Here is a 14698-nt window from a genome sequence, read left to right as displayed (position 1 = left end):
GTGCCACTGTGTGTACAACAGTGTGTGCAATGGTGAGTTCAATGTGTAGTGCAACCATGAGAACAATGTTGAGTGCGACAGTGAGTGCAAGGGTGAGAGCCATGGTGTGTGCGATGGTTCGTTCGATGGAGTTGCGATGCTGAGTTTGATGGTTAGAGCGATCTAGAGTGTGATGATGAGTGCGATGGTGATTGTGATGGTGAGAGCGATGGTGAGTGAGATGGTGGGTGCAATAGTGAGAGCCATGGTGAATTCAACAGTGAGTGCGATGTTGAGAGCGATGGTGAGTGTGATGGTGAGAGCGATGGTGAGTACGATGGTGAGAGCGATGCTGAGTGTGATGGTGAGACCGATGGTGCATGCGATGGTGCGAGGGTTGATGAGTGTGATGGTGAGAGTGATGGTGAGTGCAATGTTCAATGCAATGCTGAGAGTGATAGTGCGTGCGATGTTACGTGCAAAAATGTGGGCCATGGTGCATGCGACAGTTTGTGAGACAGTGAGTGCAACGGTGAGTGCGACAGTGAGAGCAAAGTTGAGTGCGATGGATAGTGTGAGGGTGAGACCAATGGTGCCTGCGATGTTGCCTGCAATACAGAATGCCATGCTGAGCGCGATGATAGGAACAATCGTGAAAGCGATCGTGAGTGCGATGCTGAGAGCGATGATGAGTGCGAGTGTGAGAGCAATGGTGAGTGCGATGGTGAGATCGATGGTGACTGCGAGGGTGAGTGCATTGGTGAGAGCGATGGTGAGAGTGATGATGAGAGCGATGGTGAGGCGATGGTGAGAGTGATGGTGAGTGATTTGCTGGGTGCGATGGTGAGAGCGATCATGAGAGCAATGTTGAGTGCGATGGCGAGTGTGATGTTGTGTGCGAGGGTGAGAGTGATCGTGAGTGTGAGGGTGAGAGTGATGGTGAGAGCGATGGTGAGAGTGATGGTGAGTACGATGGTGAGTACGTTGGTGCGTGCCATGCTGCGAGCTTTGGTGAGCGCCATGGTGAGACCGATGGTGAGAGCGAGGATAAGTGTGATGGTTAGAGTGATGCTGAGAGTAACGGTGAGTGCAGTGGTGAGTGCAGTGATGAGTGTGATACGGCAGTGCACATGATGGTGGGTGCGACAGTGATTGGGACGGTGAGAGTGAGCATGAGAGCGAAAGCGCGTGTGATGGTGCATGCGATGGAGAGTGCTTGGCTGAGTGCGATGGTGAGAGCAATTTTGAGAGCGATTGTGAGTATGATGGAGAGTGTGATGGTGAGAACCATGGTGACAGACATGGTGAGTGCGATGTTGAGAGCGATGGTGAGAGTGTTAGAGCGTGTGATGGAGCACGTGACAGTGTGTGCCCCAGTGCATGCTATGGTGAGTGCTATGGTGAGTGCAATGGGGAGTGCAATGGTGAGAGTGATGGTGAAAGCGAATGTGAGTGCAAAGGTGTGTGCGATTGTGAGTATGACTGTGAGTCTTATGGTGAGAAGATGGTAAGTGCGATGGTGAGAGCAATGGTGAGTGTGACGATGAGAGTGATGGTGAGAGGGACGGTGATGGTGATGGTGAGAGCGATGGTTTGTACGATTATGAGTGTGATGGTGAAAGCGATGTGAGTCCGAGGGTGAGAGCGATGCTGCTTTCGATGGTCCATGTGATGGTGCGTGACACGCTGCATGCAATGGACAGTGCAATGCCAATTGTGATCTTGAGAGTGGTCTTGAGAGCGACAGTGAGTGCAATTTTGAGTGTCATGGTGGGAACGATGGTGAGAGTGATGGTGAGTGCGATGGCATGTGCGATGGTGAGAACGATGGTGAGGGTGATGATGAGAGCGATGTTGAGTGTGATGGTGAGAGTGATGGTGAGAGCGATGGTAAGTGCAATGGTAAGTGCGATGGTGAATGCGATGGTGAGTGTGATGGTGAGAGAGATGTTGAGAGCGAAGTTTAGTGCAATGCTGAGAGCGCTGAAGAGTGCAATTGTGAGAACAATGGTTAGTGCGATGGTGAGATCGATGGTGACTGCGAGGGTGAATGCGTTGTTGAGAGCGATGTTGAGAGCGATGGTGAGTGTGATGGCGAATGTGATGTTGAGTTCGAGGGTGAGAGCGATGGTGACTGCGAGCGTGAGTGCGATGGGGAGAGCGATATCGAGAGTGATGGTGACTGCCACAGTGAGAGATCTGTTGAGTGAGATAAGTACGATTGTGAGAGTGATGGTGAGTGCGATGGCGAGGATGATGATGAGTGCGATGGTGAGAACAATGGTGAGAGTATCGTGGGTGCAACGGTGACAGTGATGCTGCGTGCGATGGTCCATTTAATGGTGAGTGAGATGGTGTGTGTGATGGTGAGAGCGAAGCGATGATGAGAGCGATGATGAGTGCAAAGGTGAGTGCTATGGTTGAGAGCGATGGTGAGAGCGATGGACGGTGCGATGATGACGGTGATTGTGAGAGTGATGGTGAGTGTGATTGTGAGAGTGAAGCTGCGTGCAACTGTCTGTGTGATGGTGCATGCCAGGGTGCATGCGATGGAGAGTGCGATGCCGAGAGTGATATTGGGAGCGATCTTGAGAGCGATGGTGAGTGCGATTGTAAAAGCGATTGTTAGTGCCAAAGTGCGTGTGATGGTGAGTGCGATGGTGAGTCAGTTGGTGAGCATGATGGGGAAAGAGATGGTGAGTGTGAAGGTGAGTGCGATGGTGTGCACGATTGTGCATGCAATCGTTAGAGCAATGGAAAGTGCGATGGTTAGTGCGATGGTGACAGCGATGATGAGAGTGATGGTGAAAGCGATTGTGAATTCGAAGGTGTGGGTGAGGGTGTGTGCGATGGAGACTGGGATGCTGAGTGAGATGGTGAGAGAGATGGTGAAAGCAATTGTGAGTGCAATGATGAGTGCGATGCTGAGTGCGATGGTGCATGCGATGGTGCCAGCTATCGTGAGTGTGTTGGAGAGAGTGATGGTGAGTGTGATGTTCAGTGCTATGGTGAAACAGATAGTGCGTGTGACGGTGCACGCGACAGTGTGTGCCACTGTGTGTACAACAGTGTGTGCAATGGTGAGTTCAATGTGTAGTGCAACCATGAGAACAATGTTGAGTGCGACAGTGAGTGCAAGGGTGAGAGCCATGGTGTGTGCGATGGTTCGTTCGATGGAGTTGCGATGCTGAGTTTGATGGTTAGAGCGATCTAGAGTGTGATGATGAGTGCGATGGTGATTGTGATGGTGAGAGCGATGGTGAGTGAGATGGTGGGTGCAATAGTGAGAGCCATGGTGAATTCAACAGTGAGTGCGATGTTGAGAGCGATGGTGAGTGTGATGGTGAGAGCGATGGTGAGTACGATGGTGAGAGCGATGCTGAGTGTGATGGTGAGACCGATGGTGCATGCGATGGTGCGAGGGTTGATGAGTGTGATGGTGAGAGTGATGGTGAGTGCAATGTTCAATGCAATGCTGAGAGTGATAGTGCGTGCGATGTTACGTGCAAAAATGTGGGCCATGGTGCATGCGACAGTTTGTGAGACAGTGAGTGCAACGGTGAGTGCGACAGTGAGAGCAAAGTTGAGTGCGATGGATAGTGTGAGGGTGAGACCAATGGTGCCTGCGATGTTGCCTGCAATACAGAATGCCATGCTGAGCGCGATGATAGGAACAATCGTGAAAGCGATCGTGAGTGCGATGCTGAGAGCGATGATGAGTGCGAGTGTGAGAGCAATGGTGAGTGCGATGGTGAGATCGATGGTGACTGCGAGGGTGAGTGCATTGGTGAGAGCGATGGTGAGAGTGATGATGAGAGCGATGGTGAGGCGATGGTGAGAGTGATGGTGAGTGATTTGCTGGGTGCGATGGTGAGAGCGATCATGAGAGCAATGTTGAGTGCGATGGCGAGTGTGATGTTGTGTGCGAGGGTGAGAGTGATCGTGAGTGTGAGGGTGAGAGTGATGGTGAGAGCGATGGTGAGAGTGATGGTGAGTACGATGGTGAGTACATTGGTGCGTGCCATGCTGCGAGCTTTGGTGAGCGCCATGGTGAGACCGATGGTGAGAGCGAGGATAAGTGTGATGGTTAGAGTGATGCTGAGAGTAACGGTGAGTGCAGTGGTGAGTGCAGTGATGAGTGTGATACGGCAGTGCACATGATGGTGGGTGCGACAGTGATTGGGACGGTGAGAGTGAGCATGAGAGCGAAAGCGCGTGTGATGGTGCATGCGATGGAGAGTGCTTGGCTGAGTGCGATGGTGAGAGCAATTTTGAGAGCGATTGTGAGTATGATGGAGAGTGTGATGGTGAGAACCATGGTGACAGACATGGTGAGTGCGATGTTGAGAGCGATGGTGAGAGTGTTAGAGCGTGTGATGGAGCACGTGACAGTGTGTGCCCCAGTGCATGCTATGGTGAGTGCTATGGTGAGTGCAATGGGGAGTGCAATGGTGAGAGTGATGGTGAAAGCGAATGTGAGTGCAAAGGTGTGTGCGATTGTGAGTGTGACTGTGAGTCTTATGGTGAGAAGATGGTAAGTGCGATGGTGAGAGCAATGGTGAGTGTGATGATGAGAGTGATGGTGAGAGCGACGGTGATGGTGAGAGCGATGGTGTATACGATTATGAGTGTGATGGTGAGAGCGATGTGAGTCCGAGGGTGAGAGCGATGCTGCTTTCGATGGTCCATGTGATGGTGCGTGACACGCTGCATGCAATGGACAGTGCAATGCCAATTGTGATCTTGAGAGTGGTCTTGAGAGCGACAGTGAGTGCAATTTTGAGAGTCATGGTGGGAACGACGGTGAGAGTGATGGTGAGTGCGATGGCATGTGCGATGGTGAGAACGATGGTGAGGGTGATGGTGAGAGCGATGTTGAGTGTGATGGTGAGAGTGATGGTGAGAGCGATGGTAAGTGCAATGGTAAGTGCGATGGTGAATGCGATGGTGAGTGTGATGGTGAGAGAGATGTTGAGAGCGAAGTTTAGTGCAATGCTGAGAGCGATGATGAGTGCAATTGTGAGAACAATGGTTAGTGCGATGGTGAGATCGATGGTGACTGCGAGGGTGAATGCGTTGTTGAGAGTGATGTTGAGAGCGATGGTGAGTGTGATGGCGAATGTGATGTTGAGTTCGAGGGTGAGAGCGATGGTGACTGCGAGCGTGAGTGCGATGGGGAGAGCGATATCGAGAGTGATGGTGACTGCCACAGTGAGAGATCTGTTGAGTGCGATAAGTATGATTGTGAGAGTGATGGTGAGTGCGATGGCGAGGATGATGATGAGTGCGATGGTGAGAACAATGGTGAGAGTATCGTGGGTGCAACGGTGACAGTGATGCTGCGTGCGATGGTCCATTTAATGGTGAGTGAGATGGTGTGTGTGATGGTGAGAGCGAAGAGATGTTGAGTGCAAAGGTGAGTGCTATGGTGAGAGCGGTGGTGAGTGCAATGTTGAGAGCGATGGTGAGAGCGATGGAGGGTGTGATGATCAGTCCGATGGTGAGAGCAATAGCTAGAGTGATGGTGATTGTGAGGGTGACATCAATGTTGCGTGCAATGTTCCGTGTGATGCTGAGTGCGATGGTGACTGCGATGGTGAGTGTGATGCTGAGAGCTATGGTGTGTTCGATGGTGAGTGCGATGGTAAGAGCAACGGAGAGTGCGATGGTGAGAGTGATGATGAGTGCGATAGTGTGTGCGATGGTCAGTGTGATGTTGAGGGCGATGGTGAGAGCGATGATGAGAGCCATAGTGAGTGAGACGTGGAGTGCGATGGTGAAAGCAATGGTGAGAACAAAGGTGAGAGCAATGGTGAGAGCGATGGTGAGTGCGATGATGACGGTGATTGTGAGAGTGATGGTGAGTGTGATTGTGAGAGTGAAGCTGCGTGCAACTGTCCGTGTGATGGTGCATGCCAGGGTGCATGCGATGGAGAGTGCGATGCCGAGAGTGATATTGGGAGCGATCTTGAGAGCGATGGTGAGTGCGATTGTAAAAGCGATTGTTAGTGCCAAAGTGCGTGTGATGGTGAGTGCGATGGTGAGTCAGTTGGTGAGCATGATGGGGAAAGAGATGGTGAGTGTGAAGGTGATTGCGATCGTGTGCACGGTTGTGCATGCAATCATTAGAGCAATGGAAAGTGCGATGGTTAGTGCGATGGTGACAGCGATGATGAGAGTGATGGTGAAAGCGATTGTGAATTCAAAGGTGTAGGTGAGGGTGTGTGTGATGGAGACTGGGATGCTGAGTGAGATGGTGAGAGAGATGGTGAAAGCAATTGTGAGTGCAATGCTGAGTGCGATGCTGAGTGCGATGGTGCATGCGATGGTGCCAGCTATCGTGAGTGTGTTGGAGAGATGGATGGTGAGTGTGATGTTCAGTGCTATGGTGAAACAGATAGTGCGTGTGACGGTGCATGCGACAGTGTGTGCCACAGTGCGTACAACAGTGTGTGCAATGGTGAGTTCAATGTGTAGTGCAACCATGAGAACAATGTTGAGTGCGACAGTGAGTGCAAGGGTGAGAGCCATGGTGTGTGCGATGGTTCGTTCGATGGAGTTGCGATGCTGAGTTTGATGGTTAGAGCGATCTAGAGTGTGATGATGAGTGCGATGGTGATTGTGATGGTGAGAGCGATGGTGAGTGAGATGGTGGGTGCAATAGTGAGAGCCATGGTGAATTCAACAGTGAGTGCGATGTTGAGAGCGATGGTGAGTGTGATGGTGAGAGCGATGGTGAGTACGATGGTGAGAGCGATGCTGAGTGTGATGGTGAGACCGATGGTGCATGCGATGGTGCGAGGGATGATGAGTGTGATGGTGAGAGTGATGGTGAGTGCAATGTTCGATGCAATGCTGAGAGTGATAGTGCGTGCGATGTTACGTGCAACAATGTGGGCCATGATGCATGTGACAGTTTGTGAGACAGTGAGTGCAACGGTGAGTGCGACAATGAGAGCAAAGTTGAGTGCGATGGATAGTGTGAGGGTGAGACCAATGGTGCCTGCGATGTTGCGTGCAATACAGAATGCCATGCTGAGCGCGATGATAGGAACAATCGTGAAAGCGATCGTGAGTGCGATGGTGAGAGTGATGATGAGTGCGAGTGTGAGAGCAATGGTGAGTGCGATGGTGAGATCGATGGTGACTGCGAGGGTGAGTGCATTGGTGAGAGCGATGGTGAGAGTGATGATGAGAGCGATGGTGAGGCGATGGTGAGAGTGATGGTGAGTGATTTGCTGGGTGCGATGGTGAGAGCGATCATGAGAGCAATGTTGAGTGCGATGGTGAGAGCAATGTTGAGTGCGATGGCGAGTGTGATGTTGTGTGCGAGGGTGAGAGTGATCGTGAGTGTGAGGGTGAGAGTGATGGTGAGAGCGATGGTGAGAGTGATGGTGAGTACGATGGTGAGTACGTTGGTGCGTGTCATGCTGCGAGCTTTGGTGAGCGCCATGGTGAGACCGATGGTGAGAGCGAGGATAAGTGTGATGGTTAGAGTGATGCTGAGAGTAACGGTGAGTGCAGTGGTGAGTGCAGTGATGAGTGTGATACGGCAGTGCACATGATGGTGGGTGCGACAGTGATTGGGACGGTGAGAGTGAGCATGAGAGCGAAAGCGCGTGTGATGGTGCATGCGATGGAGAGTGCTTGGCTGAGTGCGATGGTGAGAGCAATTTTGAGAGCGATTGTGAGTATGATGGAGAGTGTGATGGTGAGAACCATGGTGACAGACATGGTGAGTGCGATGTTGAGAGCGATGGTGAGAGTGTTAGAGCGTGTGATGGAGCACGTGACAGTGTGTGCCCCAGTGCATGCTATGGTGAGTGCTATGGTGAGTGCAATGGGGAGTGCAATGGTGAGAGTGATGGTGAAAGCGAATGTGAGTGCAAAGGTGTGTGCGATTGTGAGTGTGACTGTGAGTCTTATGGTGAGAAGATGGTAAGTGCGATGGTGAGAGCAATGGTGAGTGTGACGATGAGAGTGATGGTGAGAGGGACGATAATGGTGATGGTGAGAGCGATGGTTTGTACGATTATGAGTGTGATGGTGAAAGCGATGTGAGTCCGAGGGTGAGAGCGATGCTGCTTTCGATGGTCCATGTGATGGTGCGTGACACGCTGCATGCAATGGACAGTGCAATGCCAATTGTGATCTTGAGAGTGGTCTTGAGAGCGACAGTGAGTGCAATTTTGAGTGTCATGGTGGGAACGACGGTGAGAGTGATGGTGAGTGCGATGGCATGTGCGATGGTGAGAACGATGGTGAGGGTGATGATGAGAGCGATGTTGAGTGTGATGGTGAGAGTGATGGTGAGAGCGATGGTAAGTGCAATGGTAAGTGCGATGGTGAATGCGATGGTGAGTGTGATGGTGAGAGAGATGTTGAGAGCGAAGTTTAGTGCAATGCTGAGAGCGATGAAGAGTGCAATTGTGAGAACAATGGTTAGTGCGATGGTGAGATCGATGGTGACTGCGAGGGTGAATGCGTTGTTGAGAGCGATGTTGAGAGCGATGGTGAGTGAGATGGCGAATGTGATGTTGAGTTCGAGGGTGAGAGCGATGGTGACTGCGAGCGTGAGTGCGATGGGGAGAGCGATATCGAGAGTGATGGTGACTGCCACAGTGAGAGATCTGTTGAGTGCGATAAGTACGATTGTGAGAGTGATGGTGAGTGCGATGGCGAGGATGATGATGAGTGCGATGGTGAGAACAATGGTGAGAGTATCGTGGGTGCAACGGTGACAGTGATGCTGCGTGCGATGGTCCATTTAATGGTGAGTGAGATGGTGTGTGTGATGGTGAGAGCGAAGCGATGATGAGAGCGATGATGAGTGCAAAGGTGAGTGCTATGGTTGAGAGCGATGGTGACAGCGATGGACGGTGCGATGATGACGGTGATTGTGAGAGTGATGGTGAGTGTGATTGTGAGAGTGAAGCTGCGTGCAACTGTCCGTGTGATGGTGCATGCCAGGGTGCATGCGATGGAGAGTGCGATGCCGAGAGTGATATTGGGCGCGATCTTGAGAGCGATGGTGAGTGCGATTGTAAAAGCGATTGTTAGTGCCAAAGTGCGTGTGATGGTGAGTGCGATGGTGAGTCAGTAGGGGAGCATGATGGGGAAAGAGATGGTGAGTGTGAAGGTGAGTGCGATGGTGTGCACGATTGTGCATGCAATCGTTAGAGCAATGGAAAGTGCGATGGTTAGTGCGATGGTGACAGCGATGATGAGAGTGATGGTGAAAGCGATTGTGAATTCGAAGGTGTGGGTGAGGGTGTGTGCGATGGAGACTGGGATGCTGAGTGAGATGGTGAGAGAGATGGTGAAAGCAATTGTGAGTGCAATGATGAGTGCGATGCTGAGTGCGATGGTGCATGTGATGGTGCCAGCTATCGTGAGTGTGTTGGAGAGAGTGATGGTGAGTGTGATGTTCAGTGCTATGGTGAGAGAGATAGTGCGTGTGACGGTGCACGCGACAGTGTGTGCCACTGTGCGTACAACAGTGTGTGCAATGGTGAGTTCAATGTGTAGTGCAACCATGAGAACAATGTTGAGTGCGACAGTGAGTGCAAGGGTGAGAGCCATGGTGTGTGCGATGGTTCGTTCGATGGAGTTGCGATGCTGAGTTTGATGGTTAGAGCGATCTAGAGTGTGATGATGAGTGCGATGGTGATTGTGATGGTGAGAGCGATGGTGAGTGAGATGGTGGGTGCAATAGTGAGAGCCATGGTGAATTCAACAGTGAGTGCGATGTTGAGAGCGATGGTGAGTGTGATGGTGAGAGCGATGGTGAGTACGATGGTGAGAGCGATGCTGAGTGTGATGGTGAGACCGATGGTGCATGCGATGGTGCGAGGGATGATGAGTGTGATGGTGAGAGTGATGGTGAGTGCAATGTTCGATGCAATGCTGAGAGTGATAGTGCGTGCGATGTTACGTGCAAAAATGTGGGCCATGGTGCATGCGACAGTTTGTGAGACAGTGAGTGCAACGGTGAGTGCGACAGTGAGAGCAAAGTTGAGTGCGATGGATAGTGTGAGGGTGAGACCAATGGTGCCTGCGATGTTGCCTGCAATACAGAATGCCATGCTGAGCGCGATGATAGGAACAATCGTGAAAGCGATCGTGAGTGCGATGCTGAGAGCGATGATGAGTGCGAGTGTGAGAGCAATGGTGAGTGCGATGGTGAGATCGATGGTGACTGCGAGGGTGAGTGCATTGGTGAGAGCGATGGTGAGAGTGATGATGAGAGCGATGGTGAGGCGATGGTGAGAGTGATGGTGAGTGATTTGCTGGGTGCGATGGTGAGAGCGATCATGAGAGCAATGTTGAGTGCGATGGCGAGTGTGATGTTGTGTGCGAGGGTGAGAGTGATCGTGAGTGTGAGGGTGAGAGTGATGGTGAGAGCGATGGTGAGAGTGATGGTGAGTACGATGGTGAGTACGTTGGTGCGTGCCATGCTGCGAGCTTTGGTGAGCGCCATGGTGAGACCGATGGTGAGAGCGAGGATAAGTGTGATGGTTAGAGTGATGCTGAGAGTAATGGTGAGTGCAGTGGTGAGTGCAGTGATGAGTGTGATACGGCAGTGCACATGATGGTGGGTGCCACAGTGATTGGGACGGTGAGAGTGAGCATGAGAGCGAAAGCGCGTGTGATGGTGCATGCGATGGAGAGTGCTTGGCTGAGTGCGATGGTGAGAGCAATTTTGAGAGCGATTGTGAGTATGATGGAGAGTGTGATGGTGAGAACCATGGTGACAGACATGGTGAGTGCGATGTTGAGAGCGATGGTGAGAGTGTTAGAGCGTGTGATGGAGCACGTGACAGTGTGTGCCCCAGTGCATGCTATGGTGAGTGCTATGGTGAGTGCAATGGGGAGTGCAATGGTGAGAGTGATGGTGAAAGCGAATGTGAGTGCAAAGGTGTGTGCGATTGTGAGTGTGACTGTGAGTCTTATGGTGAGAAGATGGTAAGTGCGATGGTGAGAGCAATGGTGAGTGTGATGATGAGAGTGATGGTGAGAGGGACGGTGATGGTGATGGTGAGAGCGATGATGAGTGCAAGTGTGAGAGCAGTGGTGAGTGCGATGGTGAAATCGATGGTGACTCCGAGGGTGAAAGCATTGGTGAGAGCGATGGTGAGAGCGAAGGTGAGTGCAATGTTGAGAATGATGGTGAGAGTGATGATGAGAGCGATGATGAGGCGATGGTGAGTGTGATGGTGAGTGCTATGCTGTGTGTGACGGTGAGAGCGATTTTGAGTGCGATGGTGAATATGATGGTGAGTGCGAGGGTGAGAGCGATGGTGAGTGTGAGGGTGAGTGCAATGGGGAGAGCGATAATGAGAGTGATGGTGACTGCCACAGTGAGAGAGCTGATGAGTGCGATGAGTACGATCGTGAGAGTGATGGTGGGTGCGATGGCGAGGGCGATGATGAGTGAGATGGTGAGAACAATGGTGAGAGCTATGGTGAGTGCGACGGTGAGTGATGCTGCGTGCGATGGTCCATTTAATGGTGAGTGAGATGGTGTGTGTGATGGTCAGAGTGAAGCGATGATGAGAGCAATGATGAGTGCAATGGTGAGTGCTATGGTGAGAGCGATGGTGAGAGCGATGGAGGGTGCGATGATCAGTCCGATGGTGAGAGCGATAGTTAGAGTGATGGTGATTGTGAGGGTGACATCAATGTTGCGTGCAATGATCCGTGTGATGCTGAGTGCGATGGTGACTGCGATGGTGAGTGTGATGCTGAGAGCTATGGTGTGTTTGATGGTGAGTGCGATGGTGAGAGCAACGGAGAGTGCGATGGTGAGAGTGATGATGAGTGCGATGATGACGGTGATTGTGAGAGTGATGGTGAGTGTGATTGTGAGAGTGAAGCTGCGTGCCACTGTCCGTGTGATGGTGCATGCCAGGGTGCATGCGATGGAGAGTGCGATGCCGAGAGTGATATTGGGAGTGATCTTGAGAGCGATGGTGAGTGCGATTGTAAAAGCGATTGTTAGTGCCAAAGTGCGTGTGATGGTGAGTGCGATGGTGAGTCAGATGGTGAGCATGATGGGGAAAGAGATGGTGAGTGTGAAGGTGAGTGCGATGGTGTGCACGATTGTGCATGCAATCGTTAGAGCAATGGAAAGTGCGATGGTTAGTGCGATGGTGACAGCGATGATGAGAGTGATGGTGAAAGCGATTGTGAATTCGAAGGTGTGGGTGAGGGTGTGTGCGATGGAGACTGGGATGCTGAGTGAGATGGTGAGAGAGGTGGTGAAAGCAATTGTCAGTGCAATGATGAGTGTGATGCTGAGTGCGCTGGTGCATGCGATGGTGCCAGCTATCGTCAGTGTTTTGGAGAGAGTGATGGTGAGTGTGATGTTCAGTGCTATGGTGAAACAGATAGTGCGTGTGATGGTGCACGCGACAGTGTGTGCCACTGTGCGTACAACAGTGTGTGCAATGGTGAGTTCTATGTGTAATGCAACCATGAGAACAATGTTGAGTGCAACAGTGAGTGCAAGGGTGAGAGCCATGATGTGTGCGATGGTTCGTTCGATGGAGTTGTGATGCTGAGTTTGATGGTTAGAGCGATCTAGAGTGTGATGACGAGTGCGATGGTGATTGTGATGGTGAGAGCGATGGTGAGTGCGATGGTGAGTGGGATGGTGCATGTGAAGGTGAGTGCGATGGTGTGCGTGATAGTGAGAGCAATGGCGCATGCGGTGGTGATTGCGACATTGAGACTGATGGTGAGTGAGATGGTGGGTGCAATAGTGAGAGCCATGGTGAATTCAACAGTGAGTGCGATGTTGAGAGTGATGGTGAGTGTGATGGTGAGAGTGATGGTGAGTACGTTGGTGAGAACGATGCTGAGTGTGATGGTGAGACCGATGGTGCTTGCGATGGTGCGAGGGATGATGAGTGTGATGGTGAGAGTGATGGTGATTGCAATGTTCGATGCAAGCTGAGAGTGATAGTGCGTGCGATGTTACGTGCAAAAATGTGGGCCATGGTGCATGCGACAGTTTGTGAGACAGTGAGTGCAACGGTGAGTGCGACAGTGAGAGCAAAGTTGAGTGCGATGGATAGTGTGAGGGTGAGACCAATGGTGCCTGCGTGTTGCGTGCAATACACAATGCCATGCTGAGCGCGATGATAGGAACAATCGTGAAAGCGATCGTGAGTGCGATGGTGAGAACGATGGTGAGAGTGATGATGAGAGCGATGGTGAGGCGATGGTGAGAGCGATGGTGAGTGCTATGCTGTGTGTGACGGTGAGAGCGATTTTGAGTGCGATGGTTGGAGTGATGGAGAGTGCGATGGCGAATGTGATGGTGAGTGCGAGGGTGAGAGCGATGGTGAGTGCGATGGTGAGTGCGATGGGGAGAGCAATAATGAGAGTGATGGTGACTGCCACAGTGAGAGAGCTGATGAGTGCGATAAGATTGTGAGAGTGAAGGTGAGTGCGATGGCGAGTGCGATGATTAATGCGATGGTGAGAACAATGGTGAGAGCTATGGTGAGTGCGACGGTGACAGTGATGCTGCGTGCGATGGTCCATTTAATGGTGAGTGAGATGGTGTGTGTGATGGTGAGAGCAATGGTGAGTGCTATCGTGAGAGTGATGGTGAGTGAGACGGTGAGTGCGATGGAGCGTGCGATGGTGTCTGTGATGGTGAGAGCAATGGAGAGTGCGATAGGCAGTGCGATGCTGACAGTGATAGTGAGAGCGATGTTGAAAGTGATTGTGATTGCAAAGGTGTGTGCGATGGTGAGGGAGATCTTGAGAGCGATGGTGAGTGCGATGGTGAGTGGGATGCTGCATGTGATGGTGAGTGCGATGGTGTGTGTGATAGTGAGAGCAATGGCGTGTGCGATGGTGAGTGTGACGTTGAGACCGATGGTGAGTGCGATCGTGAGAGCAATGGTGAGAGTGGTGTTGAGTGCGATGATGAGTGCAATTATGAGAGCAATGATGAGAGTCATGGTGAGTGTGATGGAGATAGCTAGGCTGCGAGCGATGCTCCCTGTGATGATGAGTGCGATGGTGAGTGTGATGGTGAGAGAGATGTTGACAGCTAAGTTTAGTGCGATGGTGAGAGCGATGATAAGTGCAATTGTGAGAACAATGGTTAGTCCGATGGTGAGATCGATGGTGACTGCGAGGGTGAATGCGTTGTTGAGAGCAATGTTGAGAGCGATGGTGAGTGTGATGGCAAATGTGATGTTGAGTGCGAGGGTGAGAACGATGGTGACTGCGAGGGTGAGTGCGATGGGGAGAGCGATAACGAGAGTGATGGTGACTGCCACAGTGAGAGAGCTGATGAGTGCGATAAGTACGATTGTGAGAGTGATGGTGACTGCGATGGCGAGGGTGATGATGAGTGCGATGGTGAGAACAATGGTGAGAGTATCGTGAGTGCAACGGTGACAGTGATGCTGCGTGCGATGGTCCATTTAATGGTGAGTGAGATGGTGTGTGTGATGGTGAGAGCGAAGCGATGATGAGAGCGATGATGAGTGCAAAGGTGAGTGCAATGTTGAGAGCGATGGTGAGAGCGATGGAGGGTGCGATGATGACGGTGATTGTGAGAGTGATGGTGAGTGTGATTGTGAGAGTGAAGCTGCGTGCAACTGTCCGTGTGATGGTGCATGCCAGGGTGCATGCGATGGAGAGTGCGATGCCGAGAGTGATATTGGGAGCGATCTTGAGAGCGATGGTGAGTGCG

Source organism: Pseudorca crassidens, chromosome 12 (assembly GCF_039906515.1).
Source record: "Pseudorca crassidens isolate mPseCra1 chromosome 12, mPseCra1.hap1, whole genome shotgun sequence".
In the NCBI taxonomy this organism is placed as follows: domain Eukaryota; kingdom Metazoa; phylum Chordata; class Mammalia; order Artiodactyla; family Delphinidae; genus Pseudorca; species Pseudorca crassidens.
Note: the sequence above shows the minus strand (reverse complement) of the source record.